This window comes from Cyprinodon tularosa, unplaced genomic scaffold, assembly GCF_016077235.1.
Source record: "Cyprinodon tularosa strain WSP-4 unplaced genomic scaffold, ASM1607723v1 ctg382, whole genome shotgun sequence".
Classification (NCBI taxonomy): domain Eukaryota; kingdom Metazoa; phylum Chordata; class Actinopteri; order Cyprinodontiformes; family Cyprinodontidae; genus Cyprinodon; species Cyprinodon tularosa.
In genome coordinates, this window is record NW_024039099.1 from 533,074 (window position 1) to 548,731 (window position 15,658).

The following is a 15,658-nucleotide window of genomic DNA, read 5'->3' on the forward strand; positions in this document are numbered from 1 at the left end:
GCGCCTGCGCCTTTCTCTGTGTGCATACAGGCTGTTTGCCAACTTTCTTTCCCCTAATTCTTCTCCTCCGCTAATACCGGGGAGTGGGAGAGAGGCCCGGCCTGCTCCTCCTGCACCGCCACCCAGTAGCAGTGTCAGAGATTAATCTGGCTTGTTTAGGATCGATAGAAAATTCATCAAGTAATTCAGGTTCCGCGGCCTCCTAAATCACCAGAAAATCTTTGCATGAGGAGCGAGAGTTCAGCACCGGTGTCCTTCTTTAAAAAAAACCCAATGCGGCTCCAACAGGCACTCAGCCAATAATCAGCTCCACCTCAGTTACTGATTCAGCCGGGGTCGCCTTTGACTTTGCATGAAAAATACTGGATGAAGCTCCTTTTTATTCTCCATAAGTCGATAAAACCAGCAGAGAAACAAAACCTTTTTTTTTTCATCTCACACAGACCTTCAAAAGTTTATCTTTTTCCTTCAGATGTACATCTGCACATCATCTGGAAACCAGAGACATTCAAAATAAATGCAAAGTCAAGCATAGTTTATTTTAAGTGACAAATACTATTAATATAAATTATGCATCATGTTTTTAATTTAAAGCCTTTGCTGAAATAAAAACATTAACAGGAACCCGAATAAATATCCGAATCAATTAAATACAGAAAGCAAAGAGAAAACAATCCCTACTTTTTAAAATAAATATTTCCCCTCTGTGAAGTATTAAAAATCAGAATCAGCAGGTTTTTCATCACGGTAAGGACAGATCATTTGGGGAAATATAGAATTAAATTAACAAAGCAAATATATGCAGCCCTAAAATCGATTTTTTTGTATTTTCAAATTTAATCTACAGCAAAATCTGCATGAAATATGCTTTTTTTAAATCAGAAAATGTCAAACAGGAAGCAGCAACCTGTTGTGACGTCTAGCTTTGCAGGAGCTGCGGTGAATCCGTCGCTGCCGTCGTGTTTAAATCCACTATATACTCCCCTAGAAGCGAATTTGTGATGCTTTCAGTCATTCTGACACAAATCCGGATCTACAGGGTAGATATAGAAGACATGGGCTCATGTGTTGTTTTCATAAATCCAGATTTTCCTTCATCACAGATGTCCTTGACCCCTGACCTCATGAGCGCGTGGATTAAATATGAACGCAAACTTCCTGCGGCCTCAGGGCGCGGATTAAAAAGCCGAGGATAAAGCGAGCAGCTGGAATTGAACATGCTCCTCTTGTTTCTTTGTTGAACTGAATAAAGTCTATGGCTGGGGGGGAGGATGTGGGGAGGGGGGGTCGCAGGTTGAACCGAAATCTCCAGAATAACTTCCACATTTCCAAGATTATTTATAAACGTTTACCAAAAACACATGAAATAAATAAACAAGCCTTCAAGCTATTTATAAAAATTATAAATAATTTCGTCGGAATATAAATCCAATGAAATCTTCATTCTAACAAAAGGAAATAGAAAAAAAATAAATATCAATTTTTGCAATTTTTTATATTTAATTTCAACTCAGTTAAGCAAAAAAAACATTGTAAACAACGTAAAAGGTTAATGTAATAGTTAATAAATGTTAATGTTATGATAATACTTTAATAAAAAATATTATTATTATTACTATTATTATTATGCTGAGAGTAAAGGCCTGCAGTCTATCTCACGGGTATTTTTTTGGTTTGTTTTTTATTACCAATTAAAGTTGCTTTAGAAGTTATTTCCTAATGCATGGGGTTCACCTTTTTCATAAATAACAACAGAATTTGATCACAGATGTAAACATTGAGCAGCCTGTCTTAGGCAGAGTTTTATAAAAGAAAGAGACAAATAACTTGGCACAAAGAGACGCTGTCCTCTCCAAATGTCCTGAAAGATCGGTCCGGAGGATGGATGGAGAAGAGAATAAATGGATAAATACCCCTTCGGCGCAGTAAATGAATTGCTGTCTTAAAAAATTGTGATGTAACTGAATTAAAAAGTGATCTGAGAAGCCTACTTTAAAAAAAGGCCTGCAATGCAGAGCAGCTTTCTTTCTTTCTTTCTTTCTTTCTTTCTTTCTTTCTTTCTTTCTTTCTTTCTTTCTTTCTTTCTTTCTTTCTTTCTTTCTTTCTTTCTTTCTTTCTTTCTTTCTTTCTTTCTTTCTTTCTTTCTTTCTTTCTTTCTTTCTTTCTTTCTTTCTTTCTTTTTTATTCCATAAAACCACACTATAACTATTATTTAATTCAAACCAAATGCAGCAGATATTAATCAGTACTGAGAGCAAAGCTAAGGTTTTCAAGTGACTCCATTCTTTGTATTCTGCCCGATTAATTATAAATAACATAACTTCCTTATAAAAGTTCTCCACGTGTCAACAGCACGGAAATAGCGGGACTTAGTTTACTCTATTTTATTCCTTTCTATTGCAGGTGCTCACTGAGCACCTGCAATAGAGTAATGCAATTCAGTAATTCTGTCACCTTGACCTTCCGCTCAGCGGCGGGTCATCTCAGGTATCGATCAAGGTGTGTTGAGTCTAAACGCAGCACTCCTTCTTTCTTTGTCAAGTTTGTCAGCAGAAAGCTTTCAGTCTAATGGCAGCCCCATTGTTTCCCTTCTATTTGAGCAGGTCAACACACTCAGCTAAGTGTTGCTAAATTTAAGAGAAAAAAAAAAAGAAATAAAACCAAAGCTCACTAACACCATTTAGAAAATAAACAAAAAATATATGTTTTAATATATAACATATGTGGTTTGTGTATGGAAAAAAATTATTATTATTATATTATATTTATTATTATATTTATATATATATATATATATATATATATATATATATGACGATATGTCGTCATATATATTATATTAATTATATTAATTAATTATATTAATTAATAAAAAATTATATTAATTATATTTATATATATATATATATATATATATATATATATATATATATATATATATATATATATATATATATATATATATATATATATATATATATATATATATATATATATATATATATATATATATGACGATATGTCGTCTTTCTTTGTCATATTATATTTATAAATATTATATATATTTTTTTCGTTATATGTGTTTTTTTCTGTTAATTAAGGTGATATAGATATACGGTTAAATTGCACTAAACGTAATATTGGAAATTGAATTGAAACATGATTCCTCATAAAAGCCGCTATTAGCTTGATGTATTGGAGGTTGTCGAGTTTCATTATGAGGTTTTAGGAAAGTAAACAAAAAAGCAAAAAAAAGTCCTGGTTTAAATATAATTGTGCAATTTCATGAGAATTATTTACTTTTTTAGGAAATTAAAGATTTAACAAACTGAAAAGAAGGAAATATATATATTTATATACCGTCTACTTATTAAAATTAATTTCAACAAATTAAGATTCGTGTTAATAAAAACAGACGCTTTTCTCTGTCCATGATGGGTTAGTTTTTTTGGAAACAAAATGAAAGTGAGCATATTGAGGCGTTCAATGGCCTTTTATCCGAAGCCTGCGCACTTGTCAAAGTTTTTGAAATATTACGAATGTGAAAAGCTGCAGGAACAATGAAGAAGAGGAGAAAATGTTGCTTTATTCCATTGTTCAGTTTGAAAAATAATTGAAGCTTTGCTCTCTGGTTATTGTTAGGTGAAATAATGGACAGGCAGAAAAATGAAGCAACACAGCGGCTTGCCTGCTCTAAACTCCCCATTCAGCACGCGGGCCGCGCCACATCATCACAACCACACAGCAGAGCAATACTCCACAATCTCTCTCACACAAACCGACCTTCAAGGCAAATATCGTAGCCGGCGGACATATTGAAAACAGCCGGATACGTAGAAAACAGTGAGTGGCGGGACTGCATGATAGGAATAAAAATGTCTATGGAAAAACATCAGCAAATCAGCAACAGACCCTCATATTGTCTGTATTTAGATTCTATCTATCTATCTATCTATCTATCTATCTATCTATCTATCTATCTATCTATCTATCTATCTATCTATCTATCTATCTATCTATCTATCTATCTATCTATCTATCTATCTATCTATCTATCTATCTATCTATCTATCTATCTATCTATCTATCTATCTATCTATCTATCTATCTATCTATCTATCTATCTATCTATCTATCTATCTATCTATCTATCTATCTATCTATCTGTCTATCTATCTATCTGTCTGTCTGTCTGTCTGTCTGGTAAGTGACTCCTGATCAATCAGAAAATGAATCAATAAAACGGAATCGCTCTGAAAACAGATCGAGGATGAAGGGAGGTGGATTCTACAGCAATTCTTACACGTGATCTTCCCCTTCCTCTCAGCACGAGGAGAGCACCTGCCACACACACACACACACACACACACACACACACACACACACACACACACACACACACACACACACACACACACACACACACACACACACACACACACACGTAGCAAAATGCAAACGAAGCTCCTTCTTCCATGCATTCCATATGTTGCCCCTTGCAGGCTGCTCTCCCTCCAGTGAAGCTCACCTGCTGCTTCCCTCCGCCGCCATCGATCTGATCTGATCCATCTTCCTGCTTCCATCACATCCAGTTTCTTCTCCTTTGTTTTCTTTTTGCATCTTCAACAGAAATCCGGACGATCGTTTACAATTGAAGCAGAAGAGCGAATCTTCTTCCTTAGTTTGACGCCGTCCTGTTTCCCATGCACAGCGTTCTCCGTTTGACCCTTTTTTTTTTTTTTTTTTTAGATTTATTCATGTTTTATACCTGCTTAAAATGAATCGAAAGTAATAACCACCACGAAGCGGTCAGCTCCGAAGTCCAGCTCTCTCCTCTGCTCTCTTGGAAAAGGAAAAGCTGACTCCTCGGCATCACGCTGCTCCTCTGACTGCGATTCTTATCAGATTTAACCGATTCAACAAGAATCTTCGAAGGGGAGAAAAAAGAAGCAGCGACGCCGCATGCAGACGCTCCCATCCCCGCAGCGCAGCTGCGTAAGGAGCCGCAGAGGCTTCGGGGCAGAGGGAGACAGAGCAGAGCGGGGCTGCTGGGAAGACTGTGCTCTCTCTTAAGCATTACGTGTGTGCATGGACTCAAGTTTTCAAATTAATCTGCCAGTTTGGCACACTCTTTGTTTAAAGCGCGAGGCGTGTCGCCCCGCGTCCCCGATCCAACATTTTAATGTCGGTGAGACGCGATGACCTCCCGTTCACCCTAAGCAAAGCCAACCTTTCCCCTCTCCTTCCATCTCGCTCGCCCCCCTCTTTTCCACACCCTTTCTTTGTCACGTCCACCTCTCTGCACTCCCTTCTGTCCCACATGCCCTCTCTCTGTCATTTGCCTCCAAAACCTTCCCTCTACCCTCTCTCTGTCATTCCAAATTGAGCCGGAGTCATTAACCAAAGAAAAATGAGCTGTAGATGCGGAGGAGAGGGTCTTTTCTCATTTTTCCACTCTCCTGCATTTCTTTTTTTTTCTTTTCTTGTAGAGTCATTAGTCCTTTTCCTTTTGTTGTATAAATATAAATGACCCCCCCACGCAGGATGTCTCTGAGTCTAAGAGTGAGGGGTATTCTATCCTAATCTGTTTACGACTTTAGAGTTTGGATTTATTTTAGGTTGTTATCGCTGCTGAGCTGAAAGCGCAGAAACAAATTCTGCTTCCATGAAATCAACTGGTGGATTATTATTCATTATTAGGGGGGGGGAAGTTTCCACCCTTAATCCACTAAATCCTATCAGTTTTTATTTCAGATTGTAGATTGAGTATCATTTAAAAAAAAGGACAAAGAATAAAGAAATGTTGCCCCTGAACATTTTATTAAACCTTCTCAACAGTCACTGCAAAATAATGAAATCTAAATAAGTATTTTTTTTTTCCTAAAATAAGTGCATTTTTCTTTTATTAAGGAGGTAAGTGAGACATTGCCAATGGAAAAGCACAATTTATGTTTAAAATAAGAAAAGAAAATGTATTGCATTGCCTCATTTCAGCCGTATATTTATTCCTGGATTAATTCAGCAATGCTGAGTATTTGTAGTTAGAGAGAAAAGTGGTCATATCGAAATGTAGAAGAAGCAAGACTTCTGGTTTGAAAGCCACAGGAAGCAGCATAAAGGCGAACAAAAGTCACATGACACCAAACAAAACAAACTATAAATAAAGTAAAGACTAGTTTTAAGTTAAATAAGGCCGTGATCATGATCTCCTGATTAAATAATTGCTTCATACATTTATTTGGTAGTAAACTACACTTCCGGGTTCAAATGTCTCACACAACACAAAAAAACCCAAATAATAATAATAATAATAATAATAATAACAATAAATAAATAAATAACAAAAAAATAAAACATTTCAATAAGTAATTTTTGACTAATTTTTGTCTTCAATTGAGGAGGTAAGTGATACACTTTGCTAATTGAACAAGAGCATTTACATTTTAAATAAGAGAAAACTGTTGCATTTCAGGTGCATATTATGGAATTATCTTATTTTAAGAGTAAAAATATTAATTTAAATGGTAAATAATCCCATTAACCTACTCAAATCAATGCAAAATACACTTAATTTAAGAAATCTTGACTTATTTCGGAATCATTTTGTGAGAAAGCCTTTAAAATCCTCCATTGCTGATTTGCTTTGTTCATATTTCCTCAGGTGTTTTGTTTCTCTTTTGCAATGAGCTCCAACTATTAATGTTTCACCTCCATCAACTTTAATATCTGGATTCACACAGATTCTCTTCTTCACAATAAATGCAATTAGAAAAACACTTGGATTTTTGATAAGGTAACCAATATATGCACTGCAAAAAAAAGTTGTTCTCAAACTAAGTAAAATTTTTCTTGAATTGAGGAGGTAATTGAGACACTTTGCCGATGGGAGATGACAATATAAATTTAAAATAAGAAAAGGGATTACAATGTCTTATCTCAAGAGCATATTAACTCATTATCTTATTTTAAATACTTAAAAAAACTAATTCTATTGGCAGATCATCTTATTAACTTACTCAAATTAAGGGTAACATTTCATTACTTATTTCTAGATTGTTTTTGCAAAAATATATATGTTTCGATGCCAGTAACGCTGCCAGATAGTGTTAGTACTGTTGCTCATGTCTTTTTTTTCAGAATCGACATCATGTGAAGGAATCTGTTCTCTATTTTCATGCTAAACCTCCAGAATTAGACTAGCTATCACTCTGTTGCACTTTACAGGCGTAAAAGTAGCTTGTATGGATTTAGACAGAAAAACGGACTCCAGGGAGCCGCCTTCGTCCAGCCTGACCGGAGCATGGCTACTTTATGGTGGCTGTATGACCGACAGGAAATGAACTGGATGAAATGGTTGTTATGGAAACTTAACATAGTTCAGGAAATCTTATGCTTTACGTTAAAGTCGAACTTTAAAAAAACACTCAACCTCTAATTCAGGAAGCAACTTCAAAAGAATGTCTTAAAAAAAGTAAGAAAGTTTTCAAAACTTAACCACATCTTCAATGCATAAGGACCGACACCTCACTAAATATTAATAAAGCTAATTTATATAATAATGTATATATCTTGGCTGACTTAAATTAGTTTCCTCATCTTTAAATATATATTTTTTCAGGTTTTAACAAAGTATAAAATGAATTTTCTTTTCTATGATTACAAAGTATTAAAAAAAGGTCTAATCTGGTTTCAGTCAGCATAAACAAATGTTGGTGAGTGTGAACAGAGCATGCAGTCTGACACCTGTACCCAGACACGTCACACCTGCCTACATGTCACAGAATACCCGCATCCACAGGAGAGGCTCTGCTTTTGTCAGTGGCTTAGGAAGGAATGAAAGGTCAGGCCTTCACCTCCTCTTCGACTCCTGCTATTATTTATCTCATGTGTAACCCCTCCCTACCTCGGCCTCCCTCCCTCCTCCTGTTTTCTTGCCTTTGACATAGTGTGAGTGCTTCAGATGGAGCAGAGGGTGGAACTACAGCATGCCGCCGAACTTTTGACCCTTCAACTCTGTGAACTTTCTACTGGTAGCCTCAGCAGCGAGTCATGTAACCTCAGATAGAGGCCCCCCCCCTCCCTCCCTCTCACTTTACCAGGGGCAGGAAGGCAGGCGGGGGGGCAAAGAGGAAACAGGAATAGTAAAGGACACAGATTCACGTGCTTCTCTAAATGTCTATCTGAACAAGAATAAGCTCTGATAGCCAGGATCTGTGTACGAACAAGGAAGTGGACTCGATTTTCCATCATTTGAATAAAAGTTCAATATTCAATTCTATTCAGTTTATTTCTATAGCTCCAATTCACATCATGTCATCTCAGGTCACTTTCCAGTTCACCAGATCATCCAGTCAGATTGATTCAAAGTTTTCTATCTAAGGAAAACCAGCTGATTGCATCGACTCATTGACTCTTCAGCAATCCCTCACACTAAGCATGCTTGTAGCGACAGTGGAGAGGAAAAACTCCCTTTGAACAGGAAGAAACCTCCAGCAGAACCAGGCTCAGTGTGAGCGGCCATCTGCTGAGGCCCACTGGGGTTCAAGGAGACAGAAGCAGACATAGAAAAAGAAGCATAGATACAAAAGGCAACTGTCAACCAGCTCCACAGGCGGCCCCGTCCAGGAAACACACAGCCAGGCAGACGAGCTCCGAGCCAGCTCCCATGTCAGAGGACGAAGAGAGCACATCCAGTTAGTCACAGTCAGAGAAACAGGACTACACTGGAAAACAGGCCAAGCTCCAACATCTGGAAACAAAGGTGTTGATGGCAGCAGCACAGCTGATATTTCTCTCCAGGATGGAGTCACAGCCAAACAGGATGCTGATGATACCCAGCAATATCTGTCTATAATCCAGATGGAGCGAACCCATTACATAGATTACAGGCATGTCTGAAGACATAAAAACCTGGATGACTCTTAACTTTCTCCTTCTGAATGCAGACAAAACAGAAGTTATAGTCTTTGGACCAGAGTCTTTGAACAAGAAGCTGATTAGCCAGTCACTTCATTTGGATGGGATTAAACTGATTTCAGATAAAAAAGTAAAAAATCTTGGTGTTGTTTTTGATCAGGACCTGTCATTTAAATCCCAGATCAAAGGGCTTTCTAGAATTTCCTTCTTTCATCTGAGGAATATTGCTTCTGTCTCCTTGAACCCCAGTGGGCCTCAGCAGATGGCCGCTCACACTGAGCCTGGTTCTGCTGGAGGTTTCTTCCTGTTCAAAGGGAGTTTTTCCTCTCCACTGTCGCTACAAGCATGCTTAGTGTGAGGGATTGCTGAAGAGTCAATGAGTCGATGCAATCAGCTAGTTTTCCTTAGATAGAAAACTTTGAATCAATCTGACTGGATGATCTGCTGAACTGGAAAGTGACCTGAGATGACATGATGTGAATTGGAGCTATAGAAATAAACTGAATTCAATACAACAGCCAAACTAAAGCTTGATGGGGGGGTGGGGGGTACAACAGAATAGTAGTAGATGCATTATGTAAAAATGTTTATCTGTTGTTTATTTTTAGGTAAATTGATAAAAAAAAAAGTTGTAGGTATTATTGTTAAAGACTTGAGCTATTCTTGCAGAGAGTAATGTTGACTATAAGCAGGGAGGCAGAACATGTGACATTAATGCCCCCCTTTGCAGGGCTTCTTTAAATCTAAGTGTTTTAACAGCCTCTGGGTGAGAAATGTTGGCCACTCTGATTTTGGCTCTACAATGAAAAAACGATCTAGAAATAAGTAAAAATGTCTTAAACTAAGTGTGTTTACCCTTCATTTTATTAGGTAAATGAGATAGTTTGCCAATGGAATGAGTATTTTTATTCTTAAAATAATATAATTAGATAATATGCACTTGAAATAAGACAATGCAATTGTGTTTTCTTATTTTAAATGTAAATTATATTGTTCCATTGGCAAAATGTCCCTTTTACATCCTCAATTCAAGAACAAATATAATTATTTTAAGAAAAAAGGACTTCTCTAGATTTCGATTTTTTTTTCCAGTGTAGAATTAAATGCAATGCAAAGAAAATTAAATCCCTTTTTCTTAAAATAAGTGATTTTTTTTTTCTTGAATTGAGGAGGAGAGAAAGAAATTTCACCAATGGAACAAGACAATTTACATTTAAAATAAGAAAAAACGATTGCTTGGTCTTATTTCAGGTGCATATTATCTGTCTTATTTTAGGAGTAAAAATACTCATTCCATTGGCAGATCATCTTATTAAGGGTAAACACACTTAATAAAATACATTTTTACTTATTTCTCCCTTCAACTAAAGAAAAAGTTACTTATTTTAAGAAAAAAAGACTTTTTTTTTTAATTATTTTATTGTTCACTGCAAAAAATCTAAATCTACAGGTGCTGGTCATAAAATTAGAATATCATGAAAAAGTAGATTGATTTCAGTAATTCCATTTAAAAAGTGAAACTTGTATATTATATTCATACATTACATACAAACTCATATATTTCAGATGTTTATTTTGTTTAATTTTGATGATTACAAATGACAACAAATGAAAATCTCAAATTCATCATATCAGAAAATTAGAATATTACTGAAGACCAATAAAAACAAAGGATTTATAGAAATGTTGGCCAACTGAAAAGTATGAACATGAAAAGTATGAGCATGTACAGCACTCAGTATTTAGTTGGGCCTCCTTTGGCCTGTATTACTGCAGCAATGCGGCGTGGCATGGAGTCGATCAGTCTGTGGCACTGCTCAGGTGTTATGATAGCCCAGGTTGCTCTAATAGTGGCTTTTAGCTCTTCTGAATTGTTGGGTCTGGTGTATTGCATCTTCTTCTTCACAATACCCCATAGATTTTCTATGGGGTTAAGGTCAGGAGAGTTTGCTGGCCAATTAAGAACAGGGATACCATGGTCCTTCAACCAGGTACTGGTAGCTTTGGCACTGTGTGCAGGTGCCAAGTCCTGTTGGAAAATGAAATCTGCATCTCCAAAAAGTTGGTCAGCTGCAGGAAGCATGAAGTGCTCTAAAACTTCCTGGTATGTGGCTGCGTTGACCCTGGACCTCAGAAAACACAATGGACCAACACCAGCAGATGACATGGCACCCCAAACCATCACTGACTGTGGAAACTTTACACTGGACTTCAAGCAACGTGGATGAAGTGCCTCTCTTCTTTTCCTCCAGACTCTGGGACCTTGATTTCCAAAGGAAATGCAAAATTTACTTTCATCAGAGAACATGACTTTGGACCACTCACCAGCAGTCCAGTCCTGTTTCTCTTTAGCCCAGGCAAGACGCTTCTGACGCTGTCTGTGGTTCAAGAGTGGCTTGACACAAGGAATGCGACAGCAGAAACCCATGTCTTTCATACGTCTGTGTGTGGTGGTTCTTGAAGCACTCACTCCAGCTGCAGTCCACTCTTTGTGAATCTCCCCCACATTTTTGAATGGGTTTTGTTTCACAATCCTCTCCAGGGTGCGGTTATCTCTCTTGCTTGTACACTTTTTTCGACCACATCTTTTCCTTCCCTTCGCCTCTCTATTAATGTGCTTGGACACTGAGCTCTGTGAACAGCCAGCCTCTTTAGCGATGACCTTTTGTGTCTTGCCCTCCTTGTGCAAGGTGTCGATGGTCGTCTTTTGGACAACTGTCAAGTCAGCAGTCTTCCCCATGATTGTGTAGCCTATAGAACTAGACTGAAAGACCATTTAAAGGCTTTTGCAGGTGGTTTGAGTTAATTAGCTGATTAGAGTGTGGCACCAGGGGCCATCAATTTTGAACCTTTTCACAATATTCTAATTTTCTGATATGATGAATTTGAGATTTTCATTTGTTGTCATTTGTAATCATCAAAATTAAACAAAATAAACATCTGAAATATATGAGTTTGTATGTAATGTATGAATATAATATACAAGTTTCACTTTTTAAATGGAATTACTGAAATCAATCTACTTTTTCATGATATTCTAATTTTATGACCAGCACCTGTAGATAAGTCATTTTTTCTTAAAATAAGTGCATTTCTTCTTGAATTGAGGAGGTAAAAGAGACATTCTGCCAATGGAACAAGACAATTTACACTTAAAATAAGAAAACACAATAGCATCCTCTTATTTCAAGTGCATATTATCTAATTATCTTATTTCAAGAGTAAAATTACTCATTCCATTGGCAAACTATCTCATTTACCTACTCAAATTAAGAGTGAATACACTTAATTTAGGAAATTTTTACCTATTCTACTTCGTTTTTGCAGTGTTGTTGTTGTGTGGATCTGTTTTAATTAACCAAACCACTCAGAGATGGATGTGCAAATAAAACTATTTAAACATGGACCTACCCTCTCAGCTTGACCTTCATCTGAACCGGATCTGCGTTAGATTAAAATCACGCGCTACCGTGCTTTACCTTAGCCAGGTAGACATAAAAGAATTTCCCCCTTTTCTGTTTGATACCAGCGGGGAGTTTTCTGTGGTTCCGCTCAATCATTCAATTAACAGCCCGAGAAGTAGTTAATGGAGCCGGAAAACGGGTGGAGCTGAAGGTTAGAGCCAGTTATCGGTTTAAAGGATGAGGCGCGTCTGCTGCTTCCAGCCTCCTCCTGGTCTGAGGCGATCTCTGCTGGCGGCGGAGGAGCGCTGCATCATCCTGGACCAAAACCAGCATGGAAACCCTCCATCTAATGTTTGCTCTAACTGTCCAAATAAAATTCACAAAATTTCTAATTGTTCGTGTTTGATTTATTCTGTCCAGAGATAAACCATTTTTAGATCCAGGATGGAAATATGAAATACGGATTGCTTTGAAATACAGAAATAAAACTTTATTTGCATTAATTTGATGAGACACTTTGGGGGGAAACGTAGCAGCAGCTGAAGACAAACTGGCTGTTCCTCTTCGCGTCTGATGGAGAAAGTTATTACTGCACCATTCTTTCTATCGAACATATTATTAGATGGGTGATTATCGGCCTTTTTGTTATTCAAATAGAAACTGTCGCTTCTTCCCCTGGTGTGTGGCCTGATGAGCCCCATCCAGCCTGAACTCAGAGGAGGAAGTTTGTTGTTTGTCTTACACCCTCCTCCTCGCACCTCATTCGGAAATAGAGGACACTTCTAAAACGCAGCCAACTGTTAATAGCTCTCCCCCATGTTAGCGAGCTAAACAAATCACTGTTGATGTGTGCGGGCTGCTGGAAGCTTTCTCTCCGCTTTGCGCATGCGCGGGGAGCCCTTTTGCTTCTTGCTCGGCTCGAGCCACGTCTGCTGACCTCGCGGTGACTCTTCCTTCTTTCATTATTCATGAGTCTTGACCGGATCGCTCACCCCTCTCCGTGTCCAAAGGCAACGCTGCTTATCTTACGGGCCTCAGAGCGCGCGAGCTGGGACGTTAACCAATTAACAAAACCTTGACAAACGCAGAGGAAACGCAGAACTGAAGCAGGGAGGAGATTAAGGTCACAAACAGTGGATATGCAGGATGAACATTTAGCATCGATCTGCAGCAAATATCCCCAATAAGAAGCTTCCCATGCTTCATCTACCCGTTTTAGCTCTCAGGGCCTAAAGCAATTAAACGCACCATGCTGCATCCCACAGGGAGACCGCAGCTCTCCTTTACACACAGAAAAACACGCCTTCTGCAAAGCTCGGCAATAAAAGGTCAGCTTCATTACTTTCTCATCCCACTCGTCATCGCCAACAGCCAAAGTGCAAAGACAAACCTATCCGGTCTGACAGTCTTAAACCAGCAGCAAGCCCGTACACATAACGCACATCAAGAAAAGGCTGGAGCTGCCCTGTGTACATAAAGGAGAAACCGAACACACACAGCAAAAACAAAGGAGCCCACAGAACCGCGATGCCTCCAATCCTCCCAGACTGGAAACACATACATGACCTATATATCTCTGCCTGGCTGAAGGCCCCGAGGAGCTGAATGTGTGAGGAGAGCAGTGTGGGAGGAAAGGGGCCGCAGGGGCCACGGACCGCGTTCCTGTATCATCATTAAAGGGAGGAAGTTGATGAAAAATGGTATAGGGAGTTTTTTTTTTTTTTTTTTGCCTTCCTGTTTACTGAGCTGAACTTCCTCAAGGACCGAGACCATCCCGCAAACCTGCTGCGAACTGCGATACATCACTGCTCAGTGGGCCCCTAACGGTCCCACCGAAACAGAAGAGCCTCAAACAGGAATAAGGATCCTCCATGGATTCAGAACAGGGATTCATTCAGTAATGCTGAGTATTTGTAGAACTGTAGTCATATAGAAATGTACACTGGAAAAAATCTAAATCTAGATAAGTCAGTTTTTCTTAAAACAAGTGAATTGGTTCTTGAATTGAGGAGGTAAACGACATTTAGCCAATGGAACAAGAAGATTTACGCTTAAAATAAGAAAACACAGTTGCATTGTCTTATTTCAAGTGCATTTTATCTAATTATCTTATTTCATTGGCAAACTATCTTATTTACCTACTCAAATTAAGGGGAAATACACTTAATTTAAGAATTTTTTTACTTATTTCTAGGTTGTTTTTCCAGTGTAGAAGAAACAAGACTGTTGGTCTGAAAGCCACAGGAGGCAGCACAAAGGCAAACAAAAGTCACATCAAAATAAACTAAATGAAGTAAGACTAAGGCCATGATCAGGATCACCTGGTTGAATAATTGCTTCATAGATTTATTTAGTATTAAACTACACTTCCGGGTTCAAATGTCTCACACACTGCAAAAAATTGAATCTCAAAAAGTCTTTTTTTTTCTTAAAATAAGTTTTTTTTTCTTTTAATTGAGGAGATAAGCGAGACATTTTGCCAATAGATCAGGACAACTGGCATTTAAGATAAGAGAAAACAAATGCATCATCTTATTTCAAGTGCATATGATACAATCATCTTATTTTAAGAGTATAAATATTCATTCCACTGGCAAATAAACTTATTCACCTGAATACATTTAAAATTCTCTAACTTCTTAAATGAAATACACTTAATTTAAGAAATGTTTTACTTATTTCTGGGTCGTTTTTGCAGTGCAGCATTGCTGAGATCAACACACACACACGCATAGAAAAACAAAAGCATTTTTCTACATATAAATATGTTTGTTGCTTCTCTCAAGTCGGTTTTTGTTCTACTTTTTTGTAGGAAGAGTTTAGGTCGGGCTATGCAGATTTAAAATCCGGATGCAACTCGGACTCTCCTATTATTAGGTCGTCATCAGCGCCACTGCTAGTCTGGTTACCTGACAGATTTTTAGTCGCATGTAAGACTGTGAGAAATGGTCTAAAACTGACCGGGGATCAGAAGTGTTTCTGAAGGCTGAAGGCCTTTAGCTACATGGCTTCCTTCACTCCTTTCTCGTCCCCTTAGTGACCAACATGTTCATATTTGATAGATTAAGAAAATAAGTGGATGAGAGAGGAATGAAGGAAGACATTTAAGTTAGACCTAAACTTTCCACCAGTTTCCAGCCTGTTTAGGATTAAAGTAAAACAGTGGACTGAAAGTAAGAAATCAACAAAGCAACAACAACCAGCATGTAATCCAGTTCCAGATGGGATCTGATGCACAGAAGAAAGTTTGACAACAATTTCCTGATTCCATTTCTGTTATAATATAATTATTTAAATTATGCTCCACCTTCAGACGGTGGGAACTCCTGTTAGATTTA

General features: G+C 37.8%; 1 protein-coding gene across 5 annotated transcripts in view; it reads right to left on the reverse strand.

Moving 5' to 3' along the window:
- The window catches only part of hoxb3a (homeobox B3a), a 79,905-nt gene that overhangs the window by 45,186 nt on the left and 19,061 nt on the right, over nucleotides 1-15,658 (reverse strand). The window lies entirely within an intron of this gene.